This window comes from Mus musculus, chromosome Y (genome assembly GCF_000001635.26).
Source record: "Mus musculus strain C57BL/6J chromosome Y, GRCm38.p6 C57BL/6J".
NCBI classification, from domain to species: Eukaryota; Metazoa; Chordata; class Mammalia; order Rodentia; family Muridae; genus Mus; species Mus musculus.
In genome coordinates this window covers 39861286-39886936 of record NC_000087.7, presented here as the reverse complement: position 1 = coordinate 39886936, position 25651 = coordinate 39861286, and positions in this window count along the sequence as shown.

Genomic DNA, 25651 nt, shown 5'->3' with positions numbered 1-25651 from the left:
TGAACCCCTGTGGTAGCCTAGTCCAGGTTAGTTGACCAGTCTGTCCGCCTTCTGGGTCCCTCCATTCAAAGGCAAACAGCAGCTGACTCTTAGGGTGCAAGCGCAGGCAAAAGAAGGCATCTTTTAAGTCTAGGACTGTATACCATGTTCTCTCAGGTGGGAGAGAGCTTAATAAATTGTACGGGTTCGGGACTGTGGGGTGAATGTCCAGGACCCTTTTGTTAACTTCCCAGAGGTCTTGCACCGGGCGATAGTCATTAGTCCCTGGTTTTCGAACAGGCAGAAGTGGTGTATTCCAGGGGGACTGACAGGCCACTAAAACTCCTTGGTCTAGCAACCTCTGGATATGAGGCCGGATGCCCTCCCTAGCTTCCTTGCTCATGGGGTATTGTCTTACCGAGATGGGGGTGGCATCAGCTTTAAGTTCTACCACAACCGGAGGCACTTGTTTAGCCAACCCCATTCCTGCTTGTTCTGCCCAGACATTGGGGAATGCAGTTAGCCAGCCTGAAGAGACTGCATTTTTGGGTTGCTCTTCATGCAACCGATACTCTTCCTCTGTGTTGAGGACAAGGCAGGCAACGGGGGCTTTTCCCCAGCTTACTTGTGGGCCTTCTGAAGTAAATTGGATTTGAGCCTTTAGTTTGGTTAGCAGATCGCACCCCAAGAGGGGAGCAGGACACTCAGGTATCACCAGGAAGGAATGGGTCACTATGTTCTTGTTTATCTGTAGGGCTCGTTCGGTCGTCCAGGGGTAAAATTTACTACCAGTGGCTCCAATCACCATGGTCTTTTTAGAGCCTAGCTTGCCTAGGGGGCTAGTGAGTACTGAATGCTCTGCTCTGGTGTCTATCAGGAAGTTGACGGGAGTCCCCTCCACGGACAAAGTTACCCTAGGCTCAGGGAGGAGGTCTGAGCCCCGACTTCCCTAATCCTCTTCTAGGGTCAGGACCTTGGATCACTCCCGTTTTTTAGGGCAATCTCTAGCCCAGTGTCCTTTCTCTTTGCAATAGGCGCATTGGTCTTTTTCCAGTGGTATCTTTCTGCCACCTGGCGGTTTCACTGCCCTGTTGCCCAGGAGCCCTGTTTTACCTTTTCCTGACTGTCTATCATTCACAACTGCGGCCAAAATTTTACTCAAATTTCTCTCCTGACGGCGATCCCGTCTATTTTCCCTCTCCTCTATTTCTTTCTTCTCTCTCTCCTGCCTCTCCTCTTCTGTTTCCCTCTTATGATAGACTTTCTCTGCTTCTTTTACTAAATCTTGGAGCGTATGATCTTGGAGCCCCTCCAGCCTTTGCAGCTTTTTCTTAATGTCGGGAGCGGACTGACCAATGAAGGCCATGGCTACAGCGGCTCTCTGCCCCTCTGACAAGGGGTCAAAAGGGGTGTACCTCCTATATGCCTCCATTAGACGCTCAAGGAAGACTGAGGGTGGTTCAGTCTGCCCCTGCAAGACCTCTCTTACCTTAGCCAAATTGGTGGGCCGTCTAGCGGCTCCTCTGAGACCTGCCACTAGAGTCCGGCGATAGACAAGGAGGCGTCCCCTACCTTCCGCGGTGTTGTAGTCCCAGTTGGGGCGGTTCAAGGGGAAAGCCTCGTCCACGAGGTTAGGGAGGGCAGTGGGTGTGACGTCCTCTCCCAGAACATTTTTTCTCGCCTCCATCAGGATTCTTTCTCTTTCTTCTGTGATAAAAAGAACCTGCAAAAGCTGCTGACAATCATCCCAAGTGGGTTGATGGGAGAACATAAGTGACTCAAGGAGCCCAGTAAGCCCAGAGGGGTTCTCTGAGAAAGGAGGGTGGTTAGTTTTCCAATTATATAAATCAGAAGAGGAAAAAGGCCAGTACTGTAAAGGAATGAGATCATTGGGTCCTGGCGCTGGCCCTCCCACATGTGCACTAAGTGGTAAGGCAACTGTTGAATCCGGCCCCCCTTCTTCCCAGGGACTTCGGCCTCGTCGGCTCCAAGTCCCCCCCGCCGGTCCCTGTGCCCCTCTCGCTATTGGTCCCTGTGGTGGGGCGGCTGCAGGTGGCTGCTGGGGCAGGGGATAAGGGAGAGGTTGGGAGTCCATCCAGAGGAGGTCGTCAATCTCTGGATAAATCTTGGGGGGAGCTGACGGGCTGGACTTTCCGGCTGCATCAGACTGAGCAACCGCAACCGTCATTTTCGAAGAATTTGGGGTCCAAGGCTTGACCCACGGAGGTGGGAATTGGACGAGATTCTGCCAGGTCACAATGTCGGGGATCTGATCAGGGTGACCCCCTTCCTCCTGAAAAACAATTCGCCTGACGGCGGCAGTTAGTGACAAGTCAAAAGCACCTTCTGGTGGCCAGCCCACTCCAAATGTCGGCCACTCGGAGGTGCAAAAGGTCTGCCACGGACCCTTTCTGACCTCCACCGACTGGTTGTGGGCTCTGACCCGCACCTCCTTCCAATGCTCCAGAGTTAGAGAAAGGGGAGTGGACACAGATTGTCCCATTTCCAGAATAATAGTAGACACAAGAGTGAACACGAGACTAAGACAAAAATGAAACCAAAAGCGGCGGCGACTTCGCGTCGACCACAAGCAACTCAGAGAATCAGATGGCCGGCCGATTGAGACCCTCTGCACGAGGTGCGACTCGAACTCACGATCTCGCAACCCCAGATGGTCTCTTGGCCTCCAAAGGGGTCACCAGGCGTCCCTGGTCCTCCCCTGTTCCTCCTGGGACGTCTCCCAGGGTAAACGGACGGTGGACACCTGGACACGTCTATCCTTATCCACCCTGCGTTCCCTCTCAGAGTGTGGTCTCACTGAGCGTCCGCAAAACTGAAACTGCGATCGCACCAAACTTAGAAACAGAACACAGACACCAGACCAAGACAGGTCAAAAAATCTTACCTTAAAGTGGGTCTAGGGTCTCTGGGTGGTCGCGCTGATCCCGGACGAGCACCCAAATGAAAGACCCCCGAAAGGAGACCCTCACTCAAGCCTCGGGACAGCCGCGGACCCAAGAAGACACTGAGACCGAACTCAAAATGTTGAAGGCAAGATTTAATAGAGCAGCAGCATGAAAGCAGCACATAGACGAGAGCTCTGGGGTCGAAACTCATACACCTAGTGGTGTAGAGGAGAATCGACGACCAGCCAAATTTTTCACAGGCTTATATAGGAAAACTCAAGGGGGGAGAGCGGGGCAGGGAAAGTACAAGTTTACGTAACTAAGGGGTTCTGCCAAGGGACAAGGGGTTCTGCCAAGGTATTCTACGTAACTAAGGGGTCATGTCCTATTATTTGGCAATGTATCTGGTTCATTCTGAGGTTGTTCCAGGAGGCCCTTATCTCAAAAATGTTCTTGGAACAGTTTTTAGTTGGGAGGGTTCGAACCCTAGGGTGAGGAGTTCAGGAATGCATTCTGGGGTGAGGAGTTCAGGAGCATTCTGGGAACACTCTCTAGATGGGAGGGGTCGGGCTCTGGGGTGAGGAAGAGTTCAGTAATTAATTTTTTATTCTTCAGAACATCTTCTGGGTATATGCCCAGGAGTGGTATTCCTGGATCTTCCTGTATTACTATGTCCAATTTTCTGTGGAACCACAACACTGATTTTCAGAGTGGTTGTATCAAATTGCAATCTCACCAATAATGGAGGAGTGTTCCTCATTCTACACATCCCCACCAGCATCTACTGTCACCTGAATTTTTGATCTTAGCCATTCTGACTGGTGTGAGGTGGATGGAATCTCAAGGTTGTTTTGATTTGTATCTCTCTGATGATTAAGGATGTTGAACATCTTTTTGCTTCTCGTACATTCTGTATTCCTCAGTTGAGAATTTTTTGTTTAGCACTGTACCCCATTTTTAATAGGGTTATTTGATTTTTTTGGAATTCATCTTCCTGAGTTCTTTATGTATATTGGATATTAGTCTCATATATGATCTAGGATAGATAAAGATCCTTTCCCAATCTATTGGTGGTCTTTTGTGTTATTGACAGTGTCTTTTTCCTTACAGAAGCTTTGCAATTTTCTGAGGTCCGGTTTGTGGATACTTGATCTTACAGCACAAGCCGTTGCTCTTCTGTTCAAGAATTTTCCCCCTGTGCCCATAACTTAATGGCTTTAATCCACTGTCTTCTCTATATGTTTCAGTGTCTCTGGTTTTATATGGAGTTCCTTGATCCACTTAGACTTGTGTTTCTTTTTCTTTCTTTTCTTGATATATTGGATTTTTTCCTAATATTCATTATAGAACAATATGTGAAATGTTTGTAAAAAACATTCCTAAATGTTCCAGAACCTTCCCAAACACTGTCTCCAGCTGGAGACCAACTGTTTAAATATATTAGACTACTCAAAATATTATATATTCAAATCATAATAAGACTGAAGCTATGGTGACAGCTAGAGGCATAAATTGCTTCTGAGTAAAATTTTCACACTAAATGGACAACTTTGACCATAGAACAGGCACTGAGTTAACATGTCAGTTGTGGGCATAAATATATCACCTCCTGTTTAAACGTGTACACTGTGTTTAAACTGTAAGATAGACTTTGCAATACCTATTCCCTTGTTTGTCTTCCCAATATTTTATTATTGAATAAAGCTTATTTGTCTGAATTTTATTACTTGTCTATTTGGTTGTTATATAGGAGATAGGTTGCCAGGCATATTACTTCTATGGCTTCTACCTTTGTCATTGCTAGTCTTAGTTGTTAACTTTACTGAATATTGAATTAACTAAAAGTGAAAAGCACTGGATATAAGTGATTTTTGGTTCATTTCCTCATTTGAGGTCTAAAAACCTATCCTCACTCTGGGACACATATTCTTGTGCTAGCCTATGTAAAGCAGGTAGAAGACCCATTTGGTTTTTGCCTGCTTGTCTTCATTCTCACAGGTATGCTTGTTCTTTTGAAGGTTTCAGAGTATATTTCTTTGAGAGCCCAACATACACTGAAGAACATCTGGGAAATTCAGTCTTGTGGACAGAAGATCTATTGGATTCCTTGACTTTCTTTCTATAGACATCTATTTTTAAATACCTGGGCTGGACCACAGTGTATAAGTCCCTCTACAAACACACACACACACACACACACACACACACACACACACACACACACAAATAATTATTTCAGTTTTTTCTTTAAAGAATTTTGACTATCATACCTAAAATCTTTAAAATTAAATTTATCTTCCTATATCCAATTACTTTCATGCTCCTGTTTTGAAGATATTCTAAACTATGTCATACTATCCATTTTACTAATTATTTTATTTATTTGTATTTCAAATGTGATCCCCTTCAGCATACTCCCTCCATGAGGACCCTACCACACTTCCGTCGTCTCTCTAAAAGGTTACTCTCCCACCCACATCTCTAGAATTCCCCTTTTCTGGGGACATAAAGCTTCCACAGGACAAGCACACATCCTCATCGCACTGAGGCCAGACAATGCTATTCTCTGCTACATATGTATAGTAGGGGTTATGGACTAGTACATGTATGCTTTTTGGTTGGTGGCTTAGTACCTGAGAATTCTGGGAAATCTAGTTTTTTCATGGTGTTGTTCCTATAGGGTTGCAATTCCCTTCAGTTCCTTCAGTCTCTGCTCAAACTCTTCCATTGGGGTTCCTGGGTTTAGACCAATGGTTGGCTGTAAATATCTGCATCTGTCTCAGTCATTTGAGGGCATAGCCTCTTTTAGGACAGTCATCCCATGTTCCTGTCTGAAAGCATATCTTGGTCAATTAACAAATGGGACCTCCTGAAACTGAAAAGGTTCTGTAAGGCAAAGGACACTGTCAATAGGACAAAATGGCAACCTACTAATGGAGAATAGAACTTTACTAACCCTACATCTGATCGAGGGCTAATATTCAAAATATACAAAGAATTCAAGAAGCTAGACACCAAAAAAAAAAAAAAAACACACATTCTAATGAAAAAATGAGCTCTAGAGCTAAACAAAATTCTCAATTTAGGAATCTCAAAAGCCTGAGAAGCAACTAAAGAAATGTTCAACATCCTCATTTATAGTGAAATACAAATCAAAACCACGCTGAGATTCCATCCTAAACCAATCAGAATGGTTGAGACCAAAATGTCAGGTGAAAATAGCTGCTAGAGCAAATGTAGATAAAAAAGAACACTTTATCTTTGCTAGTGGGATTGCAAAGTGTTTTCCAGATTCTATAATGTGGAAAATATTCTGGCATTTCTTCACAAAATTGGAAATAAGTCTATCTGAATATTCATATATACAACTTCTGGGCATATACCCCAAAAATGCTCTACCATATCATGAGTAAACCTTCAGTGTTTACAGCAGCCTTAATTATAATAGTGGGGGTTCAGGGACTATGCCGAACTTAGGAAATTAATCTGAACAGGTAAGAGAGTGCACCACAGAACCGGACAGCTTCTGGGACAGTCCGAGCCACAGAACCGCTGAGGCAGCACCCTTTTCGGGCCATAGAAAGCCAGCCACCCTCCCAACCAAAGGACAGGTATCTGCCTGGTTCGGAAGGCCTCAGCCTCAGGAGCAGCGGATGCCACCTTGGTTCTATGACGCCACCGAACTTAGCAACTTAGTCTGCACAGGTGAGAGTGTGTACCAAAGAAGCTGACAGCTTCTGGGACCTGTCAAGCAACACAGCTTCTGGAAAAGGTCCTGTTTTGGGCCCACTTCTTCAGCCAGGAGGAGGTCCAAACACAAGATAATCTTTGCACCTTCCCTGTAAGAGGAGAGCTTGCCAGCAGAGAGAGCTCTGAGCACTGAAACTCAGATGAGAGAGTCTGTCTCCCAGGTCTGCTGATAGACGGTAACAGAATCACCAGAAGAACAATCTCTAAACAGAGTCAACTATAACAACTAACTCCAGAGATTACCAAATGGTGAAAGGTAAATGTAGGAATCTTACTAACAGGAACCAAGACCACTCACCATCATCAGAACCCAGCACTCCCACTTCGCCTACTCCAGGGCACCCCAACACATCCGAAAACCTAGACGCAGATTTAAAAGCATATCTCATGATGATGGTAGAGGACATCAAGAAAGACTTTAATAACTCACTTAAAGAAATACAGGATAACACTGCTAAAGAGTTACAAGTCCTTAAAGAAAAACAGGAAAACACATCCAAACAGGTGATGGAAATGAACAAAACCATACTAGACCTAAAAAGGGAAGTAGATACAATAAAGAAAACTCAAAGTGAGGCAACACTGGAGATAGAAACCCTAGGAAAGTAATCAGAAACCATAGATTTGAGCATCAGCAACAGAATACAAGACATGGAAGAGAGAATCTCAGGTGCAGAAGATCCCATAGAGAACATCGGCACAACAATCAAAGAAAATGCAAAATGCAAAAAGATCCTAACTCAAAATATCCAGGAAATTGAGGACACAATGAGAAGACCAAACCTACGGATAATAGGGGTGGATCAGAATGAAGACTTTCAACTCAAAGGACCAGCAAATATCTTCAACAAAATTATTGAAAAAAACTTCCCAAATCTAAAGAAAGAGATGCCCATGAACATACAAGACGCATACAGAACTCCAAATAGACTTGACCAGAAAAGAAATTCCTCCCTACACATAATAATCAGAACAACAAATGCACTAAATAAAGATAGAATACTAAAAGCAGTAAGGGAAAAAGGTCAAGTAACTTATAACGGCAAGTCAAACAGAATTACACCAGATTGTTCACCAGAGACTATGAAAGCCAGAAGAGCCTAGACAGATGTTATACAGCCATTAAGAGAACACAAATTACAGCCACGGCTACCATACCCAGCCAAACTCTCCATTACCATAGATGGAAAAACAAAAGTATTCCATGACAAAAACAAATTCACATATTACCTTTCCACAAATCCAGCCCTTCAAAGGATAATAACAGAAAAAAAATACAAAGAAGGGAATCTTGCCCTAGAAAGAACAAGAAGATAATCCCTCAACAAACCTAAAAGAAGACAGCCACAAAAACAGAATGCCAACTATAACAACAAAAATAAGAGGAACCAACAATTACTTTTCCTTAATATCTCTTAATTTCAATGGTCTCAACTCCCCAATAAAAAGATATAGACTAACAAACTGGCTACACAAACAAGACCCAGCATTTTGCTGATTAAAGGAAACACATCTCAGAGAAAAAGATAGACACTACCTCAGAATGAAAGGCTGGAAAACAATTTCCCAAGCAAATGGTATGAAGAAACAACCTGGACTAGCCACCCTAACATCTGATAAGATTGACTTACAACCCAAAGTCATCAAAAAATACAAGGAGGGTCACTTCATTTTCATCAAAGGTAAAATCCTCCAAGAGGAACTATCAATTCTGAATATCTATGCTCCAAATACAAGGGCAGCCACATTCATTAAAGAAACTTTAGTAAAGCTCAAAGCACACATTGCACCTCACACAATAATTGTGGGAGACTTCAGCACACTACTTTCACCAATGGACAGATCAAGGAAACAGAAAATAAACAGGGACACAGTGAAACTAACAGAAGTTATGAAACAAATGGATCTAACAGATATCTACAGAACATTTTATCCTAAAACAAAAGGATATACCTTCTTCTCAGCACCTCATGGTACCTTCTCCAAAATTGACCACATAATAGATCACAAAACAGGCCTCAACAGATACAAACATATTGAAATTGTCCCATGCATCCTATCAGATCACCATGCACTAAGGCTGATCTTCAACAACAAAATAAATAATAGAAAGCCAACATTCACGTGGAAACTGAACAACACTCTTCTCAATGATATCTTGGTCAAGGAAGGAATAAAGAAAGAAATTAAGGACTTCTTAGAGTTCAATGAAAATGAAGCCATCTCATACCCAAACTTATGGGACACAATGAAAGCATTTGTAAGAGGAAAACTTATAACTCTGAGTGCCTCCAAAAGGAAACTAGAGAGAGCATACATTAGCAGCTTGACAACACTCCTAAAATCTCTAGAACAAAAGAAAGCAAATTCACCCAAGAGGAGTACACGGCAGGAAATACTGAAACTCAGGGGCAAAATCAACCAAGTAGAAACAAGAATAACTACTCAGAGAATCAACCAATTGAGGAGCTGGTTAATTGAGAAAATCAACAAGATAGACAAACCCTTAGCCAGACTCACTAGAGGGCACAGGGAAAGCATTCTAATTATTAAAATCTGAAATGAAAAGGGAGACATAACAACAGATCCTGAAGAAATCCAAAAAACCATCAGTTCCTTCTACAAAAGGATATACTCAAAAAAAACTGGAGAACCTGGAAGAAATGGAGAAGTGTCTAGACTGATACCAGGTACCAAAGTTGAATCAAGATCAGGTTAATGATCTAAACAGCCCGATATTCCCCAAAGAAATAAAATCAGTCCTTAATAGTCTCCCAACCAAAGAAAGCCCAGGACGAGATGGGTTTCGTGCAGAGTTCTATCAGACCTTCAAAGAAGATCTACTCCCAGTTCTGCACAAACTATTCCACAAAATAGAAACAGAAGGTACTCTACCCAACTCATTCTATGAAGCCACAATTACTCTGATACCTAAACCACAAAAGACCCCACAAAGATAGAGAACTTCAGACCAATATCACTTATGAATTTTGATGCAAAAATCCTCAATAAAGTTCTTGCTAACCAAATCCAAGAACACATCAAAACAATCATCCATCCTGACCAAGTAGGTTTCATCCCAGGGACGCAGGGATGGTTCAATATACGGAAATCCATCAATGTAATCCAGTATATAACAAACTTAAAAACGAAAACCACATGATCATCTCGTTAGAAGCTGCGAACGCATTTGACAAAATCCAACACCCATTCATGATAAAAGTCTTGGAAAGATCAGGAATTCAAAGCCCATACCTAAATATGATAAAAACAATCCACAGCAAACCAGTAGCCAGCATCAAAGTAAATGGTGAAAAGCTTGAAGCAATCCCACTAAAATTAGGGACTAGACAAGGCTGTCCACTCTCTCCCTACCTATTCAACATTGTACCTGAAATCCTAGCCAGAGCAATTAGACAACAAAAGGAGATCAAGGTGATACAAATTGGAAAGGAAGAAGTCAAAATAGCACTTTTTGCAGATGATATGATAATATGTATACGTGACCCTAAAAATTCCACCAGAGACCCCCTAAGCCTGATAAACAGCTTCAGTGATGTAGCTGGATATAAAATTAACTCAAACAAGTCAATGCCCTTTCTCTTCACAAAGGACAAACAGGCTGAGGAAGAAATTAGAGAAACAACACCCTTCTCAATAGCCACAAACAATATAAAATACCTAGGCATGACTCTAAGGAAGTAAAAGATCTGTATGTCAAGAACTTCATGCCTCTGAAGAAAGAAATTAAAGAAGATCTCAGAAGATGGAAAGATCTCCCATGCTCATGGATTGGCAGGATCAATATAGTAAAAATGGCTATCTTGCAAAAACAATCTACAGATTCAATGCAATCCCCATCAAAATTCCAACTCAACAAATTAAAAAGAGCAATCAGCAGATTCATCTGGAATAACAAAAAACCTAGGATAACAAAAAATCTTCTCAAGGATAAAAGAACATCTAGTGGAGTCACCATGCCAATCCTAAAGCTGTACTACAGAGCAATTGTGATAAAAACTGCATGGAACTGGTATAGTGACAGACAAGTAGACCAATGGAACAGAATTGAAGAACCAAATAAAAACCCACACACCTATGGTCACTTGATCTTTGACAAGGAATCTAAAACCATCCAGTGGAAAAAAGACAGCATTTTCAACAATTGGTGCTGGCACAACTGGCTATTATCATGTTGAAGATTGCGAATTGATGCATTCCTATCTCCTTGTACTAAGGTCAAATCTAATTGGATTAAAGAACTCCACATAAAACCAGAGACACTGATACTAATAGAGGAGAAAGTAAGGAAAAGCCTCGAAGATATGGGTACAGGGGAAAAATTCCGGAATAGAACAGCAATGGCTTGTGCTGTAAGATCCAGAATTGATAAATGGGACCTCATAAAATTGCAAAGCTTCTGCAAGGCAAAAGTTGCCTTCAATATTACAAATAGACCACAAACAGATTGGGAAATGATGTTTACCTATCCCAAATCGGTAAGGGGACTAATATCCAATACATATAAAGAACTAAAGAAGATAGACTCCATATATTCATATAACCCCTCTAAAAATGGGGCTCAGAACTGAACAAAGAATATGCCCCAGTACAAGGGAACGCCAGGGCCAAAAAGGAGGAGTGGGTGGATAGGGAGTTGGGTTTGGTTGCTATGGGGGACTTTTGGTATAGCATTGGAAATGTAAATGAGCTAAATACATAATAAAAAATGGAAAAGAAAAAAAAGAAAAATATATATCATAAAATTCTGAAATATATAACCTAAGGTTGCTTTTTAAGTCCTTGAAAAATAAAATAAAAACAAAAGTTATAGTAAGAAATAATAAAATCAAAGGCAGACATGAATGTGAACTAGAGCACAGAATAAGGCAACTCAAACAAAAAATACATTCTTTTTAAAGCTTAAAATAATAAAATCAAATAAAAAGGGTAAAATACAAAAGGGGGTGGTGATTGGGAGATGCTAGATATACAAATGACATGAGAAAGAGAGACCAAGAGAGAAGAAAAAAGGATTTTGGAGCTCTCCCAGGAACAGAAGGAAATTTGGAGATGTACTGCTTTCTCTTTGTCCAATACAGGAGACATCCATAATTCTGGTTACATCAAGTTCTCTACCCTCTCTGTATTGTCTGTGTTTGATGCACCAGTCTGTCCATGTGTCAATTCGTGTCTGTTTTTGTTTTGTTGTCTGAACAACTGTTGTTCTGTCTCATGTTGAATAAAAATAGTTAAAACTTAAAAAAAAAAAAAAGAAAAAGATTCCTCACCAGAGGAATACCGAAAGGCAGAGAAGCACCTGAAAAAATGTTCAACATCCTTAATCTTCAGGGAAATGCAAATCAAAACAACGCTGAGATTCCACCTTCACACCAGTCAGAATGGCTAAGATGAAAAATTCAGGTGACAGCAGATGCTGGTGAAGATGTGGAGAAAGGAACACTCCTACATTGTTTGTGGGATTGCAAGCTTGTACAACCACTCTGGAAATCAGTCTGGCAGTTCCTCAGAAAATTGGACATAGTACTACCAGAGGATCCCGCAATACCTCTTCTGAGCATATATCCAGAAGATGCCCCAACCGGTAAGAAGGACACATGCTCCACTATGTTCATAGCAGCCTTATTTATAACAGCCAGAACCTGGAAAGAACCCAGATGCCCCTCAACAGAGGAATGGAAACATAAAATGTGGTACATCTACACAATGGAGTACTACTCAGCTATTAAAAAGAATGAATTTATTTATGAAATTATATAATTATAATTTATGAAATTCCTAGCCAAATGGATGGACCTGGAGGGCATCATCCTGAGTGAGGTAACACATTCACAAAGAAACTCACACAATATATACTCACTGATAAGTGGATATTAGCCCCAAACCTAGGATACCCAAGATATAAGATATAATTTGCTAAACACATGAAACTCACGAAGAATGAAGACTGAAGTGTGGACACTATGCCCCTCCTTAGATTTGGGAACAAAACACCCATGGAAGGAGTTACAGAGACAAAGTTTGGAGCTGAGATGAAAGGATGGACCATGTAGAGACTGCCATATCCAGGGATCCACCCCATAATCAGCATCGAAACGCTGACACCATTGCATACACTAGCAAGATTTTATTGAAAGGACCCAGGTGTAGCTGTCTTTTGTGAGACTATGCCGGAGCCTAGCAAACACAGAAGTGGATGCTCACAGTCAGCTAATGGATGAATCATAGGACTCCCAATGGATGAGCTAGAGAAAGTAGACAAGGAGCTAAAGGGATCTGCAACCCTATAGGTGGAACAACATTATGAACTAACCAGGAGCTCTTGACTCTAGCTGCATATATATCAAAAGATGGCCTAGTCGGCCATCACTGGAAAGAGAGGACCATTGGACTTGCAAACTTTATATGCCCCAGTACAGGGGAACACCAGGGCCAAAAAGGGGGAGTGGGTGGGCAGGGGAGTGGGGGTGGGTGGATATGGGGGACTTTTGGTATAGCATTGGAAATGTAAATGAGTTAAATACCTAATAAAAATTGGAAAAAAAATAAGATAGTATAGATAAACAATTCCAACAATGCTACCAGATGATAAACACCTCGAGCACAGATCATAAACACCTGGAGCAACGTGTCTAGATTCAAGAATAATTAATTAAATAATTATAAATAAATAAGTAAATAAATAAATAAATAAATAAATAAATAAATAAATAAATAAATAAATAAATAAAATGAAGAAGGTGCTGGAAGAGTGTGACCCAGTTTGGCAGTTCTCTGGTTCCAGGGCAACAAAAGTAACATAAAGAAGTTAGTAGGTAATAACCAGGATTGTCAGTGGGAGGTTGATTAACCACATAGAGGCTAGAAAGTGGCCCAACTGTTACACTGTTTAAAGCATAACAAAATATAAAAATTCTGTGAGTTATTTTCATAAGGGAGTGCAAATCATTGGGGTAGTAAACAGAAAAATGCCATTATGATTTACACATAACAATATTGTTACACTGAATAAAATAAAAAATAATTTCTGGAGAACTAATGAATTTTGTACTTGTTATACTTAATATTATCATATACATACACAGTGAGTTAATTGTCAATATTCTTTAAAGTCATTATAAAATACCATAACTGTATCAAGTAATAGATGATATTTCAATAGTTTTAATCAGTTTATTATTATTTATACATAAAAACATGTATAAGACATATTTGTGACATACACCTTAATAAAAGAAAGGTAATACAAATTTTACAAATATTACAGAACTCTGCCTATGTATTCTGCATGCTCTCAAATGAATATTAATAAAAAAAACAACCAAGAATCACTGCCATTGAAAAGTTAATAAACTTGTAGTACAATTTACCCTATTGATCCATGAAACTCATTATACTATAGAAGACATATTTCATAAAGTACAAAATAGGTGAATTATAGTGTTTTAATTACTTTTCTGTTGTCACAATAAGACACTGTGGCAAAAACAGCTTACAAATAGAGTTTATTAGGGGTTTATTCTTGGTTTCAGCGGCTTGGAATCCATGGTCATCATAATGGAAAGCTTAGCAGCAAGTAGACCCACATGGCATTGGGATAAAAATTTGAAGGCAGACAGAGTAATCTAACCAGGAATGGTAAAAGCTTTTACATCTCAAGTCCCATCCACAGTTACACAACTTCTTCAACAAGGTTATATCAACTAATTATTCCTAAAAATTTACACTAACATATTATCAAGTACTCAAATATTTGAGCCAAATGAGATCATTCCCATCCAAAGAAGCCCCCAAACCATACTTAATTTGTTTTTCAGACCATCTGTTAATGTGTTTCTTTATTGTCTGTTGTGGTGTTTACTTTTAATTGTCATCTTGACACACACTAGAATCACTAGATAAAGAAATCAAAATTGTGTGGATAAAACTGACATATTGGCTAGGCATGGTGGTGCACACATTCAATCCCATAACTTGGAAGGCAGAGGCAGGCAGATTTCTGAGTTCGAGGCCTGCCTGGTCTACTAAAAGAAGTCCAGGACAGCCAGGGCTATACAGAGAAACCCTGGCTTGAAAAACAAAAACAAAAACAAAAACAAAAACAAAAACAAAAACAAAAACAAAAACAAAAACAAAAACAAAAACAAAAACAAAAACAAAAACAAAAACAAAAACAAAAACAAAAACAAAAACAAAAACAAAAACAAAGAAACAAACAAAAAAGACTGATATACGTTTGTTTTATTATTAGTTGATGTAGGAACACCCACCCTGAATATAGTTGACACAATTTTTTTTATTTTTTGGGGGGCTGTGGACACTTCTGTGAATGAAAAAATAGCTAAGTCACAAGAACATACAAGGATATACTCATTTCTCAATCCTTCTGAATGCAGACATGTGACCATCTGCCTAGGCAACTTTCATTAGAGGAAAAGTGGCAAATTGTAAATTCTAATTACAAGCCAAATTAAGCCTTTCTCCCTAAGATGGTTTGTTTAGAGCATTTTATTGTAGTAATAGAAATAAGACTGGAAGACTCATAAAGTAACAAGACAAATTTATAAGTTCTCATCGTGTACTTTTCAAGTTCTGTGGCATTTTTTTACACACAATAATTTCTACACACCCTTTGATTAATATTGATGTTTGCTGAAATTATAAATAAAAAGTCTAGACCAACTTCGGGCACCCCAGCTAACATTCCACTCTAGGCTCTAGGCTCACCAACTCCCCTTCAAGTATTTTGAACAACTATAAAGTGCAACCCATGACCTGACTCCATATTCCTTCTCACAGCTTGAGCTGAATATCTCTGCTTCTTTTTTTTTTTTTTTTTATTTTGGAGGCCCTACCTATGGAACCCAAAATGTTGACACCCAAAACCTCAGAAGACAGAGGAGTCACAAAACTCTCAGCAAATACACCCTCCTGGACCTGAAGACTTCCTGGTCACTAAAACCCCAAGGCATTAAGACCAGAAAACCTGGAGGAAACAGAGACCAAGGGAATAAAAACATCAACAAAACAAAACAAAAATCCATGTATCTGACAATTACATATGTAGAAATCAATATATAAAACTATAATAATCTCAAAATTCAAGTAGCTAGAGGAAAATCTAAGAACACACTCTACAACAATTTGGGAAACCTGACAGCACTTAGCCACAGATGCCTTACTGTAGAATACTCTGGCTGTTCCATCATAAATGAAGCACAAGAAAATGATCTTAAATCCAATTTTATGGAGATGGTAGATGTCTTTAAAGAAGAACTACATAAGTCCCTTAAAGAAATAGAGGCATGAACAATGAAACAGGTGAAGTAATTGAATAAACTGTTTAAGACCTTAAAGTGGAAATAGAAACAATAACGAATGAAAAAAGTCGCTAGGAGAGAGAAAATGTAATGAGTGACTTTCTGAAGATTGTCCAAAATTTTGGACAGATGTGATGGATCTCTGAATTGCAAGGCCTTCATATATTTCATTTGAGGAATCGATCTTTCCTCTAAGTATTCTAGAGTATAATTTCCCCTGGCATATAGCCCATCCTATTGGATGCAGATCAACAAACATGTACTCTCTTGTACTAATGCTATGTAAGTAAATTAATGATTTCTTACTACTTTATATAATTTTATAGAATTAATAAATGTACATAAGTAATTTTGAGCTCTTTATTGAAAAGCTGCAGTTGAAGTTCTGTAAGACTTCTTGTGTCAAAGACTAATTGCATTAGGATAAAATGCAGGCTTAAAACAAATTTATAATCAGAGAAACTATTCCTTCTATGATAGATGTGAATGCATTATCTGATAAGTATTTTCACAAACTGAGAATGAACAATTTCTAGGACGTTCAAAGACAAAAGATAAAATATGGACTAGATGTATCTGTACAAAACTTCAAAATGAATGAGACACTGGGCAGATGAATGACCCCCCTTGACATAAAATTTAGTTAAAACTTGTATGAACTTGTGGAGTTACTAGCAGCTAATGAATATATAATTAATAACCAATCACAATGGACTTGCAGGTAACATTCTTCCTGACATTCCTTATTTGATTTATTGACTTGTAGTAATGTTGTGAACTTGCTAGTACCTTTTATAAAATAGAAGCTTGGAATACCATACGATCATGTATCATGAAAAAGTGTAAGAATTGAATACAATAGGAAATAGGTTCCCGCTTTTCTCTCTCTCCTAGAAATGAAGTCTAAAGCCTTCTTTTGAAGTGAGTACTTTTTCTTGTGAATGTGAATTTCTCTGGCTACACAAGGTTAAAGAACTTTTAGCACTGAGCAAGGAAGGCACTGTGTCCTAACTCAATACTCCACTATTAAACCACAGGTATTAATCATCAAAAGTGGGCAAATTTAACCACAAAATAAGCCAGAAAGTTTTAAGTTTCCAGAAGCCATCAGCTTTCAACCATCAGGGCAATTACAAGGAAATTTAAAAAGGAAAGAGGAATTAAAGATTTTCTGGAATTCAATGAATTGCACAAAATTCCACGTAAATGGGATACAATGAAAACAGAGCTAAGATGAAGGATCATAATTATGAGTGTCTTCATAAGAAATTTTAGAGATCTCATACTCACCAATTAACAGCATGTCAGAAAGCTCTGGTACAAATAGAAGCACAGCCACCAAAGATAAATAGACAGCAGGAAATAATCAAACTCAAAACTAAAATCAATAAAAAAATCAAAGAGAACAAGACAAAGAATCAGGCAACAAATATTTGGTTCTTTGAGGAAATAATCAGGATGGACATACCTTCTTTCAAAACTAAATAAAAGAAAGGGAGCGAAAGAATACAAATTAACAGAACTAGAAATGAAGAGGAAGACGTAACAACAGACACCGAGATTATTGGGTTTCACTTCAAACCCTGTACTCCAGAAACATGGAAAACCAAAATAGAAAAAAAAAAAGGAAAATTTTCTCAATAGATACAATTTGGTAAAGCTTAATCAAGATCAACTTGAATAGTCCTATAGCCAAAGGGAATATAACCTATCATTTAATATCTCCCAAACAAATCCAGACAAGGTCAGATGGTTTTAGATCAGGATTATACCATACTTTCAAAAAAGTACTAATACTGATACACAAATTATTTCACTAGATAAAAACAGAAGGAAAATTGACAAAATTTACTTTATGGGAATACAGTCAATGTGAGACTTAAGTCACACAAAGACTCAACAAAGAAAGAGAATTTCGGACCAATTGCCCTTATAGACATCGATTTAAAAATTCTCAATAAAATACTTGTAAACACAATTCAAAGATATATGAAAAATATCACCCCTATGATGAAGTAGTGTTCATTTTACATATGCAGGGATGGATCAACATACCAAACTCTTTCACTGTAATCTACCATGTAAGCAAACTAAAACGAAAAAGAATACCACAAGATTATCATAGTCAATGTTGAAGAAGACTCCAACAAAATCCAACACCCCTTGATGATAAATTCTTAAAGAGATGAGGGATACATGTCACAAGCTTGAACATAATAAAGCCAATACATTGAAAGCTGACACCCAATATCAAATTAAATGGAGAGAAAAAATTCCCTAAAAAGCAATAATGTGGTAAAAGTATATATTCTCTATATCTATTCTGTATAGCACCTGAAGTTTTAGCAACAACAATAAAGAAAGGAAGAAGATCAAGCTATACAAATTGAAAAGAAAAAAGTCAAACTATTGCTATTCAGATACAGTAGTATACATAAGTGACATGATGCAAAATTAACTGAAAATAAACAGTATACTTCCTATAAACAGTATCTCTTCCTATTGATGCCAGATAAGGCCATCCTCTGCTACATGTGCACCTGGAGCCATGGGTCCCTCAATGTGTTTTATTTGGTTGAAGCTTTAGTTCCTGGAAGCTCTGAGGAGTCTGGTTGGTTGATATTGTTGTTTTTCCTATGATATTGCAAACCTCTTCAGCTCCTTCAGTCCTTCCCCTAACTTCTACATTGGGGTCCCAAAGCTCATTCTGATGGTTGACAGCAAGCATCCACATCTGTATCAGTAAGGATTTGGCAAATCCTCTCAGGAAACTTCTATATCAGGCTCCTCTCAGCAAGCATTTGTTGGCATCAGCAATAGTGCCTGGGCTTGGTGGCTGCATATGGGATATATCCCCGTGTGGGGCAGGCTCTGAATGGCTTTTCCTTCAGATTATGCTCTACTCTTTTTCCCTGTATTTCCTTTCAACATGAACAATTCTGGGTAAAAATTTTTGTAAATGGTAGGGGACCCATATTTCAACCAGACCCAATTCCTAACCTCTGGATATGGTTTCTACAGGTACTCTCTCCCCTTTGTTAGGGATTTCACCTAATGTCATCCCCGTAGGGTCCTGTTATCCTCTTGTTTCCTGGAATCTGGAACTTTCTGTTGGCTTCCCCCATTTCCCTATCCCCAGTTTCAAGCTGTACTACAGAGAAGAAGCGATAAAGACTGCATGGTATTGGCATGAATACAGATAGGTTGATCAATAAATTGATGTGAAGACACAGAAGTGAATCCGTACCTATGAACACTTGATTTTAACAAGACGCCAAAACTCTACAGTGGAATAGATGAAACATTTTCAACAAATGATGCTGGTAGTAATGGATATCTGCTTGTAGAATACTACAAGTAGATCCATATCTATTACCCTGCACAAAAGTCAAGTCCAAATGGATCAACGATCTGATCAAGAAACCCTGATATACTAAATCTGACAAAAAAGGAAGTGGAGAATAACCTTGAAATCTTTGGCACAGAAGATGACTTCCTAAACAGAACTCTAGTAGTTCAGCCACTAAGATCAACAATTGATAAATGAAACCTCATTAAACTGAAAATATTTTGTAAGGCATGGGGCACTGCCAATAGAACAATATGTCAGCTTACAGAATGGCTTAACCAACTCTATATCTGACAGAATGTTGATATCCAAAATATATAAAGAACTCAACAAATTAAACATCAACAAAGCTAATAATACATTAAAAATGGGGAACAGTGCTAAGAAAGAATTCTTGATAGAGGAATCTAATGGCTGAGAAGCACTTAAAGAAATGCTCATTATCCTTAGTCATAAGGTAAATGCAAAATGGCATGATTCTGATATTTTATCTTACAAACATCAAAATGGCTAATATCTAAGACTTAAATGACAGCACATTCTGCCTCAGGGACAAAGACAGACAACACATCAGACTAAAAGGCTAGAAAACAATATTCCAAGCAAATGGTCTGAAGAAAAAAGCTGGAGTAGCCATTCTAATATCAAACAAAATCGACTTCCAAAACAAAGTTATCAAAAAAGTCAAGGAAGGACAGCACATTATGTTGAGGTTGTGGAAGTAATGGAAGACTCCTTCATTACTGCTACGAATGTAAACTTGTACAACAACTTTGGAAATAAATTTGGTGGCGTCTCAGAAAATTGGGAGTAATTGTATAAAAAAAAAACAAAAAAAAAACAAAAAAAAACAAAAAACAAAAAAACAAAACAAAAAACAAAACAATACAAAACAAAACCAAAAACAAAACAAAAAAAAAAAAAAACAAAAAAAAAAAGAAAAAAGAAAAACAGCTATAACACTCCTAGGTATATACCAAAAGGAAACTCCATCCTACCAACATAAGAGTACTTACTCAATTATGTTCATAGAGACATTATTCATAATAGCCAGAAACTAGAAACAACCTAGATATCCCTCAATCAAAAAAAGAATAAAGAAAATGTGGTACACTTACACAGTGGAATATTTCACAGCTATTAAAAACAAAGACAATTTGAAATTTGTACAAAAAAAATAGATGGCACAAGAAAATATCACCATGAGTGAGGTAACCTAGACCCACATAGGCAAACATTGTACATATTCACATATAAGTTGGTACTGATTATAAAAGATAACCATGTTGTAATCCAAAGATGCCAAAAATGATATCTCACTGAGATTGGAATATAGTCTAGGCATTTTCATTGGACATGGGACTAGCACTGGACAAGAGTTGGTGTTTGGATGCAAACCAGAAGGATCATGAGGGGAAAGAATTGAGGGAGGGAGTACTGGAAGAGACAACTGGATTGGGGGAATTCATCGTTGGAATGAGCTAGAAACCTACAGAAATAGAAATTCCTCAGAATCTAAGAGAGTGAATTGAGGGTAACAGTAACTAACCCTCCTTGCAATGGGTAATATGAAGCCTGAAATGTCCATCTCCTGTAGCCAGGCAAGATTTCCAATGGAGAGAATGGGACACAAGTCCTACTATAAAAACTTCATCGTCCAATTTCTCCTGCCTACAAGATTTGCAGGGGTAAAGTTAGAACAAATATTGAGGGAATGGCCAACCAATGACTGGACCAGCTTGAGGCTTATGCCAAGAAATAGAGCACATCCTTGATATTGTTAACAATGTTCTGCTCTACTGGCAAATAGGAGTCTAGCATAACTGTCATGAGAAAGACTTCAACTAGCAATTGATGGAGGCATATGCAAGAACCACAGCCAAAATTTCATTTGACTTTAGGGAATCTGTGAAAAAGGAAGAAGGTTTACTGGAGTCAAGGAGGTCAAGGAAACCACAAGAAAATTCACAGAATCAACTTACCTGAGTTCTTGGGGCCACACAGACACTGAGACAACAAGGTAGCATTCATGAGAATGACCTTGGCCCTTGGCACATATGTAAAATTTATGTAGCTTTAGATTCATTTGGAACCCTTAACAATGTGAGAACAGTCTCTCCCTGTCTCTGTTGCCTGCGTTTAAGATATTTTCAGCTGATTGAGCTGCCCCTTCTAGCTTTAATAGGAGAGGATGTTCCTAGTCTGTAATTTGATATGACAAGGCAGTTTTATATACATGGGAGGTCTCTCCTATTCTGAAGAGAAAGAGAGGAGGAATGCATTGGAAAAGGTGAGCTCCTGGGAAGGACTTCAAGAAGAGGAGGGAGGGGAAGCTATATTTGAGATGTATTTTCTGATTACAGTTTCCCCTAACAGTAACTCCTTCAGTTTCCTTTCCACTTCTTCTCTAATCCAGATTCCTACTGTCTGTCACTTTTTAGGAAACAAATAGTTATCTAAAGAATACTAATGAAATAAACCAAACAAACTGAATAGGACAAAACAACCAAAGAAAATAAACAAATGCACACACACACACACACACACACACACACACACACACACACACAAACAAAACAAAACAAAAAAAAACAAACAAAAAAAACAACATATATTGATACAGAAACACACATTCACATACTATATCTAATCAAAACCCCAAACCAGAAAACATAATATACACAAAGAACCTGCATGATAGGAAAGCAAACAAACAAAATACCCAAAGTTAACTTTCTTAGACAAAGAGGCTCTAAAGATGCTGTCTTAGTTAGGGTTTTACTGAAGTGAACAGGCACTATGACCAAGGCAAGCCTTATAAAGGACAACATTTAATTGGAGGTAGCTTACCGGTTCAGATGTTCAGTCCATTATCATCAAGGTGGGACATGGTAGAATCCAAACAGGCATAGAGTTGGCACAGCTGAGAGTTCTACATCTTCATCTGTAAGGCTGCTAGTGGAAGACTGACTTCCTAAAGCTAAGATGAAGGTATTATGCCCACACCTATAGTGACACACCTACTCCAAGACCACATCTCCTAATAGTGCCATTCCCTGTGCCAAGCATATACAATCACCGATATCATTAAGTGGAATCCATACTCAACAATGCTTGAATGGCCAAGAACCTGAAACTAGAAATGGCAGGGATCTAGAGAAAGATCAAATACTACTATTCTACTAAAGGATTATAGCAGTTAAATGACTCCTGTTGACATTTTGCTATACTCACAGATCTGTATCTTGCTCATTCATCATCACTGAAGTAAACTCATGCAGCAGATGTAAACAAATACAGAGACTTGCAGCCAGATAATATGCAAAGCCTGAGGGACCTTCTAACATTCAGTCCTACAATGGAGGTCACCATCAAATCTCTACCTCAGTGTTCAGAAAACACTGTAATAAAAGACAGAAACAGTGTAAGATCATAAAAACTATCTTGATTGAAACTACTAGAATTTAGTCCTAGCTACACACTTTTATTAAAAAACTAACATCAATGATATATATAGTGTAGAGTTGTTTCTACAACAGAACAAAGGATCTATATTTGGGGTTGGTCTTCCTATCTCACATAATCAAAGCAGGAAAAAAAAATTCCTCACAGGTGCAACAAATTCCCAGAGTTTTGGTGAATTCCTAATATTATCAGGGTTACAACCAAGACTAGCCATCATAAGTGTACCTCTTGTCAATAACACATACAATCATATGTACTTATATTATGTTATATTCCAAAGGAAAGCAATAGTTATGCCTAGCATAGTATCCAATATCCAATATACAACTGCAAATAAAGTATATGAATTTCCAGGGCATAATCATGCTTAACATGAGATAAAATTCCATATACAACTACAATCATATACCCCAAATCCTAAATTTATGTACATTGTGGCTTAAAAATCTCTTCCTATCTAGTTTCATGACTACAATATATTTTCTGTCTTGGTTTGGTTCCATTCTTTGTTTGTAGCTTTCTTTGAGACATATCCCACAGCTGTGGACCTTCTTACATCACAATATAGGCTTCCCTTTCATACCTTAACAAAAAGCCCCTCTAGGCATCTATTCAGGGACTTTGCTGCAACCTGGATGCCCCCAGTGGCTTTCCATAACCACGTAGGAAGACTCCATGGCTCTTTTACTTCTGTATCCTTCATTAATCTGACGAAAGAACTACATGGTGGATGTTGCCAAGTTCTTTTGCATGCTTAAGATAGAACCTGCCTGCTTCCTTGAATACTTTTTCATAAATTTGATATGTTGTTTTTCTGCTATAAACAGACAAATCCTTAGGACATTTCTTTGCACAAGTTGCAGGATTAGCTTGGTGGATACTCATCTCGAGGAAACAATTCCCTTTATTACATTACTCCTTATATCTTTCAACACTAGCTATGGCTCCCACAAAAAATTTTCTGGTGCTCTTTTTTTCTCCAAACTTAAATTCTAGCTCATCCATTGAAGAATGAGTACAATCAGGAAAACAAAATTCAAGAAGCATTAGCGATGTGGGAATAAAGTACAGCTCTACTGCTGGTGGGTGCTTAAGTTGGTACATCCAGGATAAAATCAGTGTGGAATTTGCTTAAAATATCTAAAAATAGAACTAACAGGTGACTCACCTATATCAACTTGAGTGTAGAAAAGATAGCATGGTTATATAGTGATACTTGCTCAGTCATTTTTGTTGCTTTTGTTTTCAAATTATCTAGGAGATGCAATCAGTTGTAACTAAATTTGCTAGAGAGTATATGGAACTTGAAAATACTATATAGTAAATGTGTTAAGTCAGGCCTATAAAGAGAAATGCTACGTGTCTGTAATCACATTTGGTCTAGCTTCAACTTTTAGATTTTATGTTTAACTTGGAGTATCTGTGGAGATAAGGAACCCCAAAGTGGCACATTGCATGGAAGAAAGGATGAAGCCTTTATGGAAGGAGGGAATGACAGAACACATGCAACAACATAATAGGAGGAGGAAACATTAGAGATTACAAGTTTAGGTAAGCATGAGGATAGGATTATGTCTGTTATTCCCTTACGGAATGCCACAATTTAGGAAGTTTATTTAAAATATTACAGTTAAGTGGTATTACTCTAGGTTACAGTCCAAAACTTGATACTACAACACTTTCTGAAGAAACCACATACTCGAGTAATATAACATGAATAAATAAAATTATAACCAAACTTGAAAGTTAATTCTTAGGGCTTGCTGTTATATAGTGGCAGAAAGTTCTGTTTATGCTACTAGCAGAGAAAGTAATCAAGCAGATTACACATCTGTGATCCCTGAAAACAAGATTAGTGACTCATTTGAAATATACTGTGTAAATATATATCATCTAGGTTTAAAGTAACTTTCCTGTTGTCTATTTTTCTGTGTTTACTTCTAGATCATAGGTACTATTTTACTGTTACCTAGAACTGATTTTAGAACGAGGACAGAATACTTTGTCCTAATAATTTCATGCCTACCTAAACATAAATACACAATATTGTTTAAAAAATAATAATCATGAATATTTTCTATCTGCATTGGGTAGTGCCATAATAAGTACGTATTTCAAACTACTGATTAATAATATGAAACAAAAAATGTTAAATTTTAGGATAGATAGTTATAATACTTTATAAAGTTGTCAACAAATTACACAGGGAAGGAGAAATAGAATACATAGATTTCCTCACCTATGGTTTTTGAGATTTTGCCCAGGCTGGCATTTGAGTTCTCTTAGTGTCTGTATAACATCTGTTCAGTCTCTTTTGGCTTTCCTAGTCTCTGGTGAAAAGTCTGGTGTAATTCTGATAGGCCTGCCTTTATATGTTACTTGACCCTTCTCCCTTACTGCTTATAATGTTCTATCTTTTATTAGTGAATGTGTTGTTCTGATTATTATGTGTTGGGAGGAATTTCTTTTCTGGTCCAGTCTATTTGGAGTTCTGTAGGCTTCTTTTATGTTCATGAGCATCTCTTTCTTTAGGTTTGTAAAGTATTCTTCTATAATTATTTTGAAGATATTTGTCGCCCCTTTAAGTTGAAAAACATCATTCTCATCAACTCCTATTATCTGTAAGTTTGGTCTTCTCATTGTGTCCTGTATTTCCTGGATGTTTTGAGTTAGGATCCATTTGCATTTTGCATTTTTTTTTTGATTGTTGTGCTGATGTTCTCTATGGAATCTTCTACACCTGACATTCTCTATTCCATGTCTTGTATTCTGATGCTGATGCTTGCATCTATGGTTCCAAATATCTTTCCTATGGTTTCTATCTCCAGCGTTGCCTCACTTTGGGTTTTCTTTATTGTGTC